The following is a 15,759-nucleotide window of genomic DNA, read 5'->3' as shown; positions in this document are numbered from 1 at the left end:
GTTGGAATCATGGGGTATATACATCCTAGAATTCCCAAGAACACTATCATTCAACACAGGATGATGGTTCACTTACCAAAATTGTACACTCCAGAAGGATACTCTCCACAACTAACCACCAAGTGTAGGAGCCCTTAGTATCTATGGAACAAAAATCTTGAATATCACTAGGAACTAGGGTTACTTAACTAAAGAAGTCAAGATATCACTTGTCAGAAAGATTGGAAGCAATTCCATCAATGGTCAAAATCATATGTTTAACTTCTCACTAGTGGAAATGATGGTATGATTTGTAAAAAGACACCATGTCTCTCTAACTACAAGCTAGGGATGTTTCACCAAACCTACCACTAAACTCAATCTCCATCCTCAAGTCAATCATAAATGAGAAATTTTGACTAAGATAACCTCTTGAAGATAGAAAATTGGGGAGATTTAAAACTATAGAACGCTAGGACTCAGAGAGAGTCTCTCAACCTCTACACTAAATTAGTCCAAGATACACTAGGGAAAACTCACAATCCCTACAACCATCTATACACCCATTCCACACTAATAGTGTTAATCTTAGATTGGTTTTGACATATGAGTGACAATATACTTAAGTCATTTACTTATTATATGTCAAGTAAGTAATACATGCCAGGCATAAGTTGTCAGATAATATATGCTGAGTGCCAAATATTAAGTGTGATCTAAGTAATTAATAAGTGCCAAGTCACTCAAGTTCCAAGAAGATGGTATGTGATGAGCTATTTAGATGTTGAGTGATTAGTAGATGTTGATTCATTCAAAGGCTGAGTTACAAAATTGAAGTTGTAGTTGATGTTGAGCATCAAGGACTTCAAGTGTTGAGTTACATAGTTTTGACATAAATGTTTGTAATGACACAAACTTCTATGTAAACTATTTTTGGACTAACTTAAGGAATATTTTACAATTTTTGATGATAAGAACAAATCTTAATTGTGAATCCATATGCATTACATGCACCCAATCTAAAAAAGGGAAGATTTAAGCGACAATATGAGTGAATCACTATTGTTGATTCATACCTAACCCTAAGTCACATAGGTCCTCTTAAAAAAGACAAACCCTAAACTTTCTAAGAATGATTAAAGAGAATTAGAGAGAGTTTTCATGCACAAATAGAGCATTCATGGTAATTAAGGTGTTATGAGTTGAGTTACATTGTAGAATCAATTAAAGGAGAATATATGAAAGTAATCAGAAGACAATAGTGGTACATCTGATTAGAAAGGATCAAATATACATCAAGATAGAGGTGATTTGACATTGGGCAGAAAATTACTAAAAGAAGGATCATTGCCGAGACATTCTAACAAGTGAATCAATTCAATCTCTTAATAGGGTAGTCTTGACAAGCTATTGTAAATCCTTTAATAGGGTGCTTACTTCATTATAAGTTAAAGTCATTTTAATAGTCACACTTTTAGTAGAGTATTTAAATACTTTAATAGGGTAAGATCTAAGAATCTTGTAATTCTTTAATAGGGAAGACCTTTCATAGTGTAGATCATGTTTCATGATCAAACATTGTAATCTTCATTGGATACACTTTATTGTTGTAGTAGTGAAGATTTGTAGGTGTCATCCCCTCCCCAATTTTAACTTCTCCTTGGAGGGTTTCTAGGTAACCCAATATCTTGTTTCATATATGTGTTGAATATTTTACTTTCATTTTATGGATGTATATGCTTAATTTAGTATTTTAGTTTATATTCATAGATTGTGAGATGGATGCGTGGTGAATAGTTTTAGAGGTTGAAATTTATAGGTGTTGGTTCACCCCCCACCCCCCACCCCCCATCCCACCTCCCCTCTTAGATTTTACTTCCCTATTGTATTTCCAACAATTGGTATCAAAGCCAAGTTCTTTGGAACGTAAAGCTTTGCAACTTTGAGGAAAGATCTTGGAGATGGAAGTCTACAAGTTGGGAAAGACTATTGAAAACTAGAGGATTGAAATACAACTTGCCCTACATTAGCTGAATGAAGCAAGATATGATTTGAAGATATCACTGAAGAGAAGGAAGGAAATTTCTATTGAAGATAATGACCCAAAATAGCAAGAGATTAACACTATTAAATTGTTTGCAGATCGAAACACTAATGAATTTTATATAGCAGTTGAAGATCTGATGGAAAATAATGGAACCCTAACTGAAGAGGTAAAAAATCTCAAAAGAGAACAAGAAGCCCAATGAGTATTATTATGTGAGGTGACCAAGTAGAAAAATAAAGATGAAGAGGAAAAAGTCATGGTTGAAGGTGACAAAAGTATTTTGACCAATATACTAGAAGAGAAAACATTAGAGGTAACTAGGATTGCTAACATGTAATTGGAAACTTTAGGTCAAATGATGATTATGAATCATGAACTGAATGTAAAGGATATTGAGATCACAACACTAAAGTTGTAGAATGAACAACTAAGAGATGATCTGAAAAGAGAAAAGGAGTTTGATGATAATTTTAATAAACCTAGTGAAGCCATCAAGTACTTTGAACAATTGATGAGATCCCCTAGATCCAACAATGACACTTCTAGATTGGTTTACACTAGTACAGAAGAAGGAGAATCAGCCAAAAGTGGTGAAGAAAGAAGTAACAAAGGAAAGAACTCCAAACCTATTTGTCATAATTGTGGTAAGATAGGTTATGTTGCTAATGTTTGTAGGAGAAATACTATAAATCAAAATTCTAAAAAGAAGTTGATGGGTCATTGCCACAAATGCAACAAACAAGGAGATCAGACACATGAATGTAGAACCAAGACCATAAGCACACAAAGATTTGAAGGATACTTATATAACTATCAAAAGTATGGACATATAGCATATGAGTGCAAATCCAAGACAAAATGGTCATCAAAAAAGTAGACAAGGGTAAATCACAATATCAACTCTTATAATTGGGATTATAATACAAGGTATAGTTGTCGCTATAGTCAAGAGTATGAACATGTTGCTGAAAATTGCATAAGAACACATTTTAGAAGTGACTATAGTAGATGATTGAGTCAAACCACATGTTTTAGCTATTTAAAGAATGGTCAGATAAGAAGGAATTGTCCAACAAGGTCAAAGGCACGAAGTAGTGAGTTCAAAAAAGGAAAAGGAAAGACAAATGTTGATAATGTTAGAGATGAAATGAACAAGAAATGGAAGAAAAAGGAAGATTAAAACACATCAAGTGTAGATGGGATCACTTCACGCAATGGGTAAAGTGATCACACCTACTCCAATTAAGTAATCAAGAGGTATGTGGGACTGATATCTAAAAGATATACTATACATTAGTTCCAAGGATTTTGTTCTAAAAAGGTTACATGTGCATGAATAAAGATGCAAGGTGTTAATTATAATCTAGAATAAATCTTTAAGTTCTATAAGTTTTCATGTTACTGCCAAGCATGAAAAGTTTCACTATGATTCTTGAGTGAAATGTTAGTTGATGCCAAGCTATCAAAGTTGATAGTGTTGACTGAGCTCATAGTGGATTTTGATTGAAAAGAAAACTTCATTGAAGTCGAGTGATTTGAAATCTTTGTTGAAGTTGAGCTTATAGCTATGTAAGCACTTAGCATTAATTGCAAGGTTCTAAGGTCTATATGATAGATTTCTACTCGTTTTACGTCATTAAAATTTGAAGGAGAGCATGTAGAGTGAAAGGAAAATTGAAAGAGATCATACCAACATTTGCAAGTCAAATGTAATCATCTCTTGACACTATCACAACAAATTGATAAAATTATCTATCATTTGTTGAGCTACATAGTTTGAATTTTTGAAACCCTAGTTTACATAATGGAATATAGTTCTTCACTCCTAAGGTTAAAGAGGGTAAAGAAGTTTTGAATGTGCAATTTATAAGCAATGAGATCAGACAACTAAAATTTAGAGCCATACCTAATATTTCTTACAAGCAAGATCCATCTAGTGCATTGTCAATGATACCACCTCAAATTTTGATGATTCAACATGTAAGAATTTGTTACACATGCAAGGTGTGTAGCATAGGAGACATGGAGATAGGGGAAACCTATGGGAAATTATGTGAAAATGGAGCATTGAAGGATGAACTCAAAATCATTCAAAGAAAAGGGTTGACCTATGCCCTAGATTTTCCAAATGTTTTCAACACTGAATGGATTAAGGTAGTCCTAAGTAAAATTCGTGATAATTCTTTATGGTTGGATAATGGACCAATGAAGATTTCCAAGAAATTTGTACATAGAGTAACAAGTTATTCAACACTTGACCGACCTAAAACAACGAGAAGTGAATCTAAAGAGGTCATTAAGAAGAATACAAGGGCAATGTGGAACAAATGAGGCATGACAATTGATACTATTTCAAATCCACTAATTGCATTTGCAATGAGGATAATAACACATAAATTATACCAATCAAGTAGGATCAATAATGTGCTACATATTGTTGCTGACATGGGCTATAAGATAGTCAAGAAGGATCATACCTATAACCTAGCCAAGGTATAGAATATGCAATAGTTGTTAGAAAATTTGGGAACTATAAGGAAGGCCAAAAGTGCACAATGTAAATTTGGCTCAATTCTTGTATGTATTTTCTTTTATGTATAGAATAAATTTCCCACATTTGGTAAAGTTTCATGTAAAACAAAGAGATCTATTGCAATGCAGATAGGTGATTTTATGGAGCGACTTGGTAATAATTTTGAGTTAGTTATGACTAGCTATTTTGAGGACTTCAAACAATCAATGATGAAGAGACTAAGGATACCAATTTCACTAGTGGAGAAACATTTGAATGATGTTTTCTTTCTAGTTGACATTGGTTATACTTGTGTTCAAGTTGCTATTCCAAGAGTAAGGTGGCTAAGGCCACTAGGCTATGAAATCGAGGTTGATGAAGCCTCTATAGCAATAAAAACATTACTTCTAGAAGATGTAGATCCTAAGGCTACTACCTTTGGAAAATATTTCATGGCCAAATAAAAGATAAATATGGATTTGAAGACTACCTCCATCATTAGGAAGAAGAATAAAATTGTTAAGAATTTAAAGTGTGAAGGAGTAAATGAAGAAGAAGAAGAGGAGGGAGATGATGAAGATTAAGTAGATATACCTACTCAAGCACCACTAGCCTTGGCTCAAGGTCCAAGAGAAGACCAAGAAGAAGAAGTGGAAATTGAAGAAGGTGTTGAGGGAGAAGAATCCAATGAAGCACTTAAGAAAAAGAAGAGGAAAGCTAAGACACCAGCTACTAGAAAACCTAGGAAGGTTGCAAAACCTAAGCCTATAGTCCTCTCTACAAGATAAAGCAAAAGGGATACTACAAAGAAGGATAAAGAAGTAGTCATGCCAAAAGAGAAGAGAGCTTGTTAATATATGTGAGATTGTAAGGTACAATTTTGATTTATCTGGTCTCACACATATTAAATTTGATACACTTGGTAAAGTTGAGATGAACCAAGTAGAGGATTCAATTTATGCCATGATGCAAACATTGAAACAAACTCCAATTCATATTTCCAACTCTCTACCTAAGGAATTATCTTATAGAGTTGAGAAAAAATGGTAATATAGTATAAACATAGAAAGACAAATTAGAGAGACTACACTTTCTAGACTAATTCCAGAAGTGGATAGAGAGACAATGGCCAAGGCATTGAAGAAACATACTAGAAAATTTGCACCAAAATATAGGGAATTCAACATATTGTAGAACAAGGTTGAGGATTTTGTACAAAAGACCACTTTGATTTTGAAATCACTATAAGGTTTGACAATAATCAAGGCAATAATGTAGGCATTTATTGAGGTTGGTGGAGACAAAGAAGAGCAACAAAAAGTGAAAGAGGTAATCATATTTGACACTGAGATGGTTACACAAGAGGAAGACACTAAAACAAATGAAGCTACATAGGAACTAGCTAAAGATGAGCAATAGACATAACACAGTGTACCAATTACACTAGTGTTGAGTGCCAGTCCTCCACATGAGGTAAACACAGAAAGTGATACACTAAAGATTAAGGATGTTTTCTAATACTATCACTTAGACCATCAATTTCCTTCTAGATGATGACTTGAAGAAGATGCTAGTAGAATCCACAACCCATGCCAAACTTTGTGAGAATCTTGTACTAGTGAGTGTTGATGAAATCAAGAAGATAGAGAAGATATCTGTAGGGGAGGAAGTGCAGAAACAAGTTACACCTACAACCCCTCCTCAATTCTCTGTGATACAACCTACATTACCCCTTGTGTTACCAGAGGAAGGAGATAACTTATACCATCAATATATTGGCACAAAGTACTCTAGTCTTAGTCACTATAAAGGAGAGTGAGCATGACAAGGGTGAGACAATTGGAGAGTAGATAGATGAGATAGAAAAGACTAAAGGAACACAATTTCAAACAAGTTAGGTAGATACTCCTAAACCTACAACACAAGATCAAGGTGCATCTATGAATTTAGAGAAGAAAAAGGACAAGATTGAAGATCTAGGTATGACAACCAAACCTCAGGAGAAATTAGCAATACAAAATTTGGTAACTTTACCAAAAAATGCTAGTCCTCCTAGTCAAGCTCTTCATAGGGTGATTATAGAAGCTATACCCTTACAATCATCGTGGCCAAGTCCAAGCACATATAAGGAAGATGAAGTCACATCATTTTTTAATGTAAACTTGGATGAAGTGATTGAGTTGCCCAAGTTTGATTATGAAACTATCACTATTGAGCATATGGGTATACTCTAGGAAGCTCTAGCAAAGACGAAGAATCAAGAACTACTCAGACATGAGCATAGGTAGAAGCAAGCATTGATAGACATCAAGGATATTTTTCTTTATGCATTTAGCCTACCAACATCTAAAGCAACATAGCCAATCTTAGAAAAGCTAACCAGCTTAGTGGAGAAGCTAAATGACACAAACCTTGATTCAAATGTAATATTACTTGAATAGTCTAAGAGAAAGTTCCCAAATAAGGTTGATGAAAATATATAAAGTGTTATTGCACTATGACAGGTTGAGTTAGCAAACAAAATCAATAGTGTGAGGAAGGTACTAGAGAACATTTTCTCTTTGTACACCAAATTGTGCAATCCAAAACTCTACACACAAGAAATAAGGAGTCATATTCTGAGGTTGGAAAGACATATATAGTCATCTGGTATAACTTTGCCAAATTCTCTAGCTTATTGTGCAATTTGTTTTAGGAATCTTCTCAACTCCTAGAGTTAGTTAGTAGTGTTACACACAAATGAAGAAAATATCAAGGCTAAACTAATTTGCATCCAGTCAATTCTGACTCCACATATGGATATATTGCACAAGGAACTAGCCTTTTTCTAAAACACTTATGTAGAAAGATCTGCATCTTTCTACTCATGACAACTTAGTTCACCTTGTTATTGGTCTAGCCATCCTAATCAAGTCATTGGATGTAGCTTGTGACAACTAGGATGTAGCATTTAAAATCATGCTTGAGGTCCACAAATCATTTTTGGAAAACACACTATAAGAGGTATGGGGGAATATTTTTTTGCAAAATCAGAAATAGAGTACATAGATCAAATAATGCAAATCTAATCAATAGGAGGAATAATTTTTAGTTATGATTGATGAGTCATAAGCTTTTGCAAAATTTTGAAGTTTTTTAAATTTTGTATATATATGGATATTATTTGAGTTATGCTTGAAAGGCTAAGGGTTATTCATACATGATCAAGTATTTTGTTGCTCATGTCAAAGGGGGAGATTGTTAATCTCAGACTGGTTTGGACATATGAGTGATAATATACTTAAGTCATTTACTTAGTATATATTGAATAAGTAATAAATGTCGAGCATAAGTTGTCAGATAGTATATGTTGAGTGACAAATATTTAGTGTGACCTGAGTAACTAGTAAGTGTCGAGTCACTCAATTGCTGAGTAGATGGTATGTGCCAATCTATTCAAATGCTAAGTGATTAGTGGATGCTAAGTCATTCAAAGGCTAGGTTACACCATTGAAGTTGTAGTTGATGTTGAGCATCAGGGACCTCAAGTGCCAAGTTACATAGTTTTGACATAGATGTTAATAATGGTATAAAATGCTATGTAAACCATTTTTGGGCTGATTTAAGGATTCTTTTACAATCTTTGATGATACGAATGAATCTTAATTGTGGATCCCTATGCATTACATGCACACAATCTAAAAAAGGGAAGGTGTAAACAAAAATATGGGTGAATCATTATCATTGATTCATACCCAACCCTATGTCACCTAGGTCTTCTTAAGGAAGACAAACCCTAAACTTTTTAAAAATGCTTAAGGGGAATTGGACAGAGTTTTCATGTGTAAATAGAGAATTCTTAGTGACTAAGGTGTTATGAGTTGAGCTACATTGTAGAATTAGTTAAAGGAGAACAAACAAAAGGAATCAAAGAACAACAGAGATACATATGATCATAAAGGATCAAGTATACATTAGGATAGAGGTGATATGGCATCAAGCAATAGAGTGCTAACCAATGGATCATTGCTAAGAAATTCTAACAAGTGAATTAGCTAAATCTCTTAATAGTGTAGTCTTGATAGGTCATTGTAAATCCTTTAATAGGGTAAGATCTAACAATCTTGTAAGCCTTTAATAGGGAAGACATTTCACAACATAGATCATGTTTCACTATCAAACATTGTAACCTTCATTGAATACACTTTATTACTATAGTAGTGAAGATTTGTGGGTGTCATCTCCACCCCAATTTTACCTTCTCCTTGGAGGGTTTCTGGGTAACCAAATATCTTGTGTCATACATGTATTGAATATTTTACTTTCATGATATGGATGTATATGCTTAATTTGGTATTTTAGTTTATATGTATAGATTGTGAGATGGATGTGTGGTGAATAGTTTTAAAGGTTGAAAGTTTTAAGTATCTAGTGGATTTTTCCATTTTATCACTGAAAAAAACTTTGGGAGATTATCCTATTATCCTAGGATGTCCTTGGTTAGCTATAACAAATGCTTGTATTGCTTTCCAATCAGGCAAAATGACCATCTTGAATTGATCCACTATTAATCAATTGGCTTTTCACTCTCATGATAGACCACTCTTACAAGATGATCAAGCTATCTAGTCTAATTTAGGAGATGATGAACTAGAGATAAACTCATTTAATCAGCTCATGATGATTGAAATAAACCCATTTATGATTCATCAAAATGATGATGATATTTTTTCAACAATCCTATTCAATGAATATGGTAAAGACATAACTTTATGTAGTGACCAAAATTGGTCATTACAAACAATTCTTCCTTCTAAGGATAGACCCAACTTTCTTGCAGCTACTAGTTACCTACATACCTTGTTACCTCTTGAAATTAAGTCTTCCATCTTTGATGAGTTAGCTATGGCTAATAAATTCCTTAGTTATTGGTATAATTTTTGGATTAGATTGTGTTCAATTTTTTACCATCAACATTTAAAATCATACTACATGATTCATTATCAAGATGAGAGAGCAAGAGGTGCAAAACCAAGTGAGTTACAGATGGGGACTAGCTCAAAAGATAAAGAACTAAGAGGGGGTACATGCAAGCCAACAGTTGAATGAAACTAGAATTTCAAAAAGAAATAAAATAAAAACCAAAGTTAAAACAAGTGGGGTAAATGATTTAATAGGAAATTAAAAACATCCCATAATCTCAAAAAACACAAGCATATAAAATAAATAGACCAGAAAGAGGTAAAGAGAAGGGAAGAAGATGAAAAATGAAAGAAAGAGGGAAAAAACACTAAGGCACACCCACAAAATGAAAAATCCAAAAAGAGAATGTGTGTGTTTGTGTGTGTGTGTGTGTGTGTGTGTGTGTCTATATATATAGATACACACACACATATATACCAACATAAATAAATATATATATATATATATATATATATATATATATATATATATATATATATATATATATATATATATATGTGTGTGTGTGTGTGTGTGTGTAATCATAATTATTACATCTATGAATATATGCATGCTTATATATGTCTATGTATGTCCATATATATATATGTATGTATGTATGTATGTATGTATGTATGTATGTATGCATATCTATCTATCTATGCACATCTAGGCCGAAAAAATGTACATGCCTCTATAAGCAATCTACAAGCATATGAATGCACCTATATTGACCAAGGTAAACCTAAATAAAGGCAACAAATACCTCAATAAGCACAAAACACAAAAAATAAAAATGTAAAATGAATAATAATAAAATAAAAATATAGGACCAACATCATATGCCCATCTTTGTATATATATGTATATATATCTGTGTGTGTGTGTGTATGTGCATATATATATGTATGTATGTATATATATGTATATGTGTATATATGTATGTATGTATGGATGTATATATATTTATATATCCATATTTGTATATGTGTATATATATCTACATATACACATATATATACACATATATATACATATGTGTATAAATATGGGAGTATATATATATATATATCTACATATACACATATATATACACATATATATACATATATGTGTATAAATATGGGAGTGTATATATATATATATATATATATATATATATATATATATATGAGAATAAAGATGAATCTATAAGAGTATAAATATACAAATACATTAATAAGAAAATCTAGGAGAACACCAAAAGGACGAAAGTGAGAGCAAGAGCTAAAGAAACAACACCTCAAACCTAGATCCTAATGCAAGAAACACAACACACCAATGACACCAAAGAGAAATGAAACAAGCCATGACACAAAGAGCAACAAGAATGGAGAAAGAGGGACTAGAGAGACCCTAAAAGAGCCACCACCCTAGTGGAAGGGGGGCACAACCACCCAAACAAAAGGAGATGGAAAAATAGTGAGCCTAACAGGTGGAGAAAAAATGAACAAGAGGGAAGACCAGGGAGTGAATTAATGATCAAGATGATTCTGAGAAGCTAACATATGCTACCATGAGGGGTTGTGGATGCAACCATCATCATGATTGAGATTAATGGATTTTTTATTGATTTCAATGGATTCCTTTAGCTTTATTTTTAAAAAGTTGTCCTCTTTGGAAAGGATTTGTGTATTTTCTAAACAAATGTGATGTTTGGTTGAGTGGGAATTCTCAGCTAGGGTCAATTCACAAACCCTATCTTGTCTAATGCCAGTAGTATGGTCTTTGATCTGGGTGTGGAAAGAGTGACCCATTTCCCCAATCTAAGGTGTGCAATAGGAACAAAGCACTTTTTAGACTCCTAAGTTGGAATAAACATCTCTAGAGTCTTTGATGGGAGCGAGATAGTTCCTAATCCTAGCAAGTGGTTTGAAAGCTACACACAATCCTTTTTTGGACAATATCTTGGTATTTTTTATGAGATGCCTTCCACAAAAGGGAGGGAGTCATTCATAACTCTTAGGGAAAGAGAAGGGTTGGGAATAGAGAAGAAAAGATGGAAGGAATCAGCTTGCTTGAGGGTCTTGGATATTTGCCTAGGAGAATAGCCACTAAGCCTAAAAACTTGGTGGAGATGGTTAAGTTCAAAGTTTAAGTGTTCACCATCACATATTCTATGGGCTCTTAAAGCAAGGGTCTTGAAAATGCCCACTTTTTGACTATGATGGTGGTGGGAGGAAGAAAGGATGTACAAGTCTGTATGGGTTTCCTTTTGAAACACTGGGGAGCCAAGGGAGGCATCAAGTTTTTTGATGATAAGAACATCAAGGAAAGGCAATTGATTATCTAATTCAAGTTCCTTTGTAAAAGAAATACATTGTGAGATGTTTTTGATGTGCTAGTAGAACTCTTCTAATTTTTCTAAACCATGAGGCCAACATATGTTAGTGTCATCCACATAATGTTTCCACCACTTGGGCTTAAGGGGGAAATATTGAAGGGCTAACTCTTCAAAATGCTCCATGTAGAGGTTGGCAATGACAAGGGAGAGAGATGATCCCATGGCTACTCCATACACTTTCTCATAGATGACACCTTGGAAGGAGAAAAAATTAGATCTAAGGCACAACTCCACTAGACTAGCAATCTCCTCATTGGTCTTACGCTTCATGATATCAATAGAATCAAAGATTTGGATGTTTGTGAAGAGAGATACGACATTAAAGCTAACTAAAATGTCATTACTCCCTAGATGCACATCCTTAATGAATTGGACAAAGTGCATCAATTCCTTGACATAGGAATCCAATTTTCCCACCAAAGGAGCTATTAGTTTTGCTAGATGCGTAGCTAGAGGGTATGTGGGGAAGCCTATGGTGTCAATAATTGGTCTCAAGGGAATTCCCTTCTTGTGAATTTTTTGAACTCCATAGATGCAAGGGGTGACCTCCTTGGCTAGAATCAACCTCTTTTTGATGTCATCCTCAAAAGATGAGGCCAAGAAACTTGCTTTGACTTTTTTCAAATTGGTGGCACAAGGGTTATGAGACAAGGTTTTGTAGCTGTGAGAATTAGAGAGAAGGTCTAACATCTTGGTGACATAGTCTTGTTTATTTATAATTACTGTAGCATTGACTTTGTCCACTTTGAAAATTGCTAAGTAATTACAATGCATCAAGTTTTTGAAGGTAAGGAACTCCACTATAGAGATGTTGCCTTTAGGAGGTTTAGCATGTTTGAGAGGGACAACATAGTCTTGTCTAATTTCTTCAACAACATCACCTGGGAGAGCATAGATGGCATTCTCAATTTCAATGAGGAAGTCAACCTAGAGAATAGTGTGAGAGGCCACTACAAAATTAAGACCTCATTTTAAAAAATTAAAATAATGGGGGTTGATGGCAGCATTGGATAAGTTAACAACCAACTTTCTATCCAAACTTGGAATGATAATTGAAGAGCTAGGGGAGTTGGGGCAGGTAGTAGGGAGGCAAGGTCTAACTGCCCAATCTCACATGTCAAACCTAATGAACTCATGAAAGAAGAAGAGTGGGTGGAAGTGTTGGGTTGGTCAACACTAAGGGGGTCAGAGGCTACTGACAAGGACAAAAGATCAGGGGTGATGGGCTGACAAGACACAAGGGTCAAAACATCACCAGATGAAACTTTAAGCACTGCATCTAGAGGGGCTCAATGCACAACTATTTCTTGAGGCACTAAAAAACAATTAACATAAGGCATAGGGTAAATGCCAAGAGAGGACATAGCTAAGATCATGAGGGGAGAACCATTGCCAAGAACCAACCATTATGATGCTTTAGACTGGTGATGGGATTCTCCATGTTCACCACACCAAGAGGTCTTGATCTGGTGTGAAACTTCTAGTACAAAGAGATGAGAGATGGGTTGTATAAGCAAGGGCTTAAGGGGAGATGTTTTTTGGTGCCAAGAGTTGAATCTACTAGGTGTCCAGACTACCTCAGCAACACACAAATTTTTTTAATGCATGGCTTGTGATAAGGAGGCTCCATGGAGATAATGTGATGATTGGTCCCACTAAGATTGGTTGGACATAGAATTTTGGACCCCAACTTGAGGCTCCAAGGGATGGCATTATTGAGTGATGGAGCCATTGGTGGGAGACCTAAGTAGATGTAGAAGATTACAAGGCCCTCAAGGGTAATAGGATTAGTGAGATAGTCACATAAACTTCTTCATTTGCATTTTAATGCTTTCTTTTTGATGTCCTAGTCCTTTGGCATGAGAAGTCATGTCTAGATGTATCCAAAGGTCTAGCCATGGGGAGGATGCAAGCTCTAGATGAAGGGGGAGAAATTTGGCACTAAGGTAACTGATTGACCTTCTTACAGATTGAATGATAGATCTAAGGATGGAGAGACCTGCCCAAATGAAAATATGTTTGGTGTATGCACTCCAAAGGTCATGAATGATTCTGACAAAGGAGGGGATCAACTATGAGTTCTAACATCTTTTGAAAAATGCCAAATCTACAACCTTTTTTATGAGATTGCTCTGTAGCATCTCTATCTATTTGGATTTGAAAAAAATTTCCTTCTGATGAAGGGTATTAATTAGAGATATTAGATTTCCACAATCCATTGAAGTTATTAGTATGATTTCTGGATTAGCCTATATTCAATTTTTTACCATCAACCTTTTGAATCATACTACATGATTCATCATCAGGATGAGAGAGCAAGAGGTGCAAAACCAAGTGAGATACAGATGGGGACTAGCTCATAAGATAAAGGACTAAGGAAAAAGGGGGTATACGCAAGCAATTTGGAAAAGAAATATAATAAAAACTAAAAATAAAACAAATGGGGTAAATGATTGAATACAAAATTAAAAACATCCCATAAACTCATGAAACACAAGCATATAAAATAAATAGAATAGAAAGAGGTAAAGAGAAGGAGAGAAGATGCGAAATGAAAGAAAGAGGGAAAAAATCACTAAGGCACACCCATGAAATGAAAAATACAAAAAGTGAATGTGTATATATACATAGATACATATATATCTATATATGTATATATATGTATATATGTATATATATGTATATATATATATATACATACATATATATATATATACATAGATATGCATATATGTATGTATGTATGTATGCATGTATGTATACATACATACATACATACATACATACATATATGTATATCTATATATATATATGTATGTATGTGTGTATATATATATATATATATATATATGTATGTATCTATATATGTATATGTATATATATATATATATATATATATATATATATATATATATATATATATATATATATATATATATATATATATGTATCTATATATGTATATGTATATATATATATATATATATATATATATATGTATCTATATATATATATATATATATATATATATATACATATACATATATAGATACATATATATATATATATATATACATATACATATATAGATACATATATATATACATATATATATATATATATATATATATATACATATACATATATAGATACATATATATATATATATATATATATATATATATATATACATATACATATATAGATACATATATATATATAAATATATATATATATATATATATATATATATATATACATACATACATATATGTGTGTCTATGTGTGTGTGCGTGTGCGTGCATGCATACCAACATAAATATATATGTAATTATAATTATTACAACTATGAATCAGCTAGGAAAGGATCTCAATATTAGTAAGAATCTTACTGCTAACAATTTCAAAAGTGTAGTTGAACTACTATGCGACAATTAGAAAGCATTTCCATGAGATTACACAAACATGAAGGGGTTAGACCAAAAAATCTACACTCATAGAATTTGCATTATATCATAATTGATGCAGGAGCATCTAGAGGTATAAGGGCAATCTTGTGTCACCAAAAAAATGTACTTAGACTTAGTTTTTGTTTCATGTGTTTTCATTTTTGGACACCCATTTGGGTCAAATAAAGGTTCCAACTCTCACAGTTCCACTATCAGTGTGCTAGTAAATCCTGAAAAAATAGGAGTATGTAATTGGGCCATCATTTTGGTAAACTAGAAGGTGTGAGTTGGCAAGATGAATCTAATTGTGATTTAGAGCATTCCAAAAAAAGAATCAGGTCAAAAGGCCCCATGGTTTGAAAGTTATTGCAGTTTTGTGAGTTTTGGAGACCTCTTAAGAATGCTTCAAAGTTAGGCTAGGGGCATTAAATGAACTCAAAAAGGGCCA

Source organism: Cupressus sempervirens, chromosome 2, assembly GCF_028749045.1.
Source record: "Cupressus sempervirens isolate cs-2001-9-10 chromosome 2, ASM2874904v1, whole genome shotgun sequence".
Taxonomy (NCBI): Eukaryota; Viridiplantae; Streptophyta; class Pinopsida; order Cupressales; family Cupressaceae; genus Cupressus; species Cupressus sempervirens.
Note: the sequence above shows the minus strand (reverse complement) of the source record.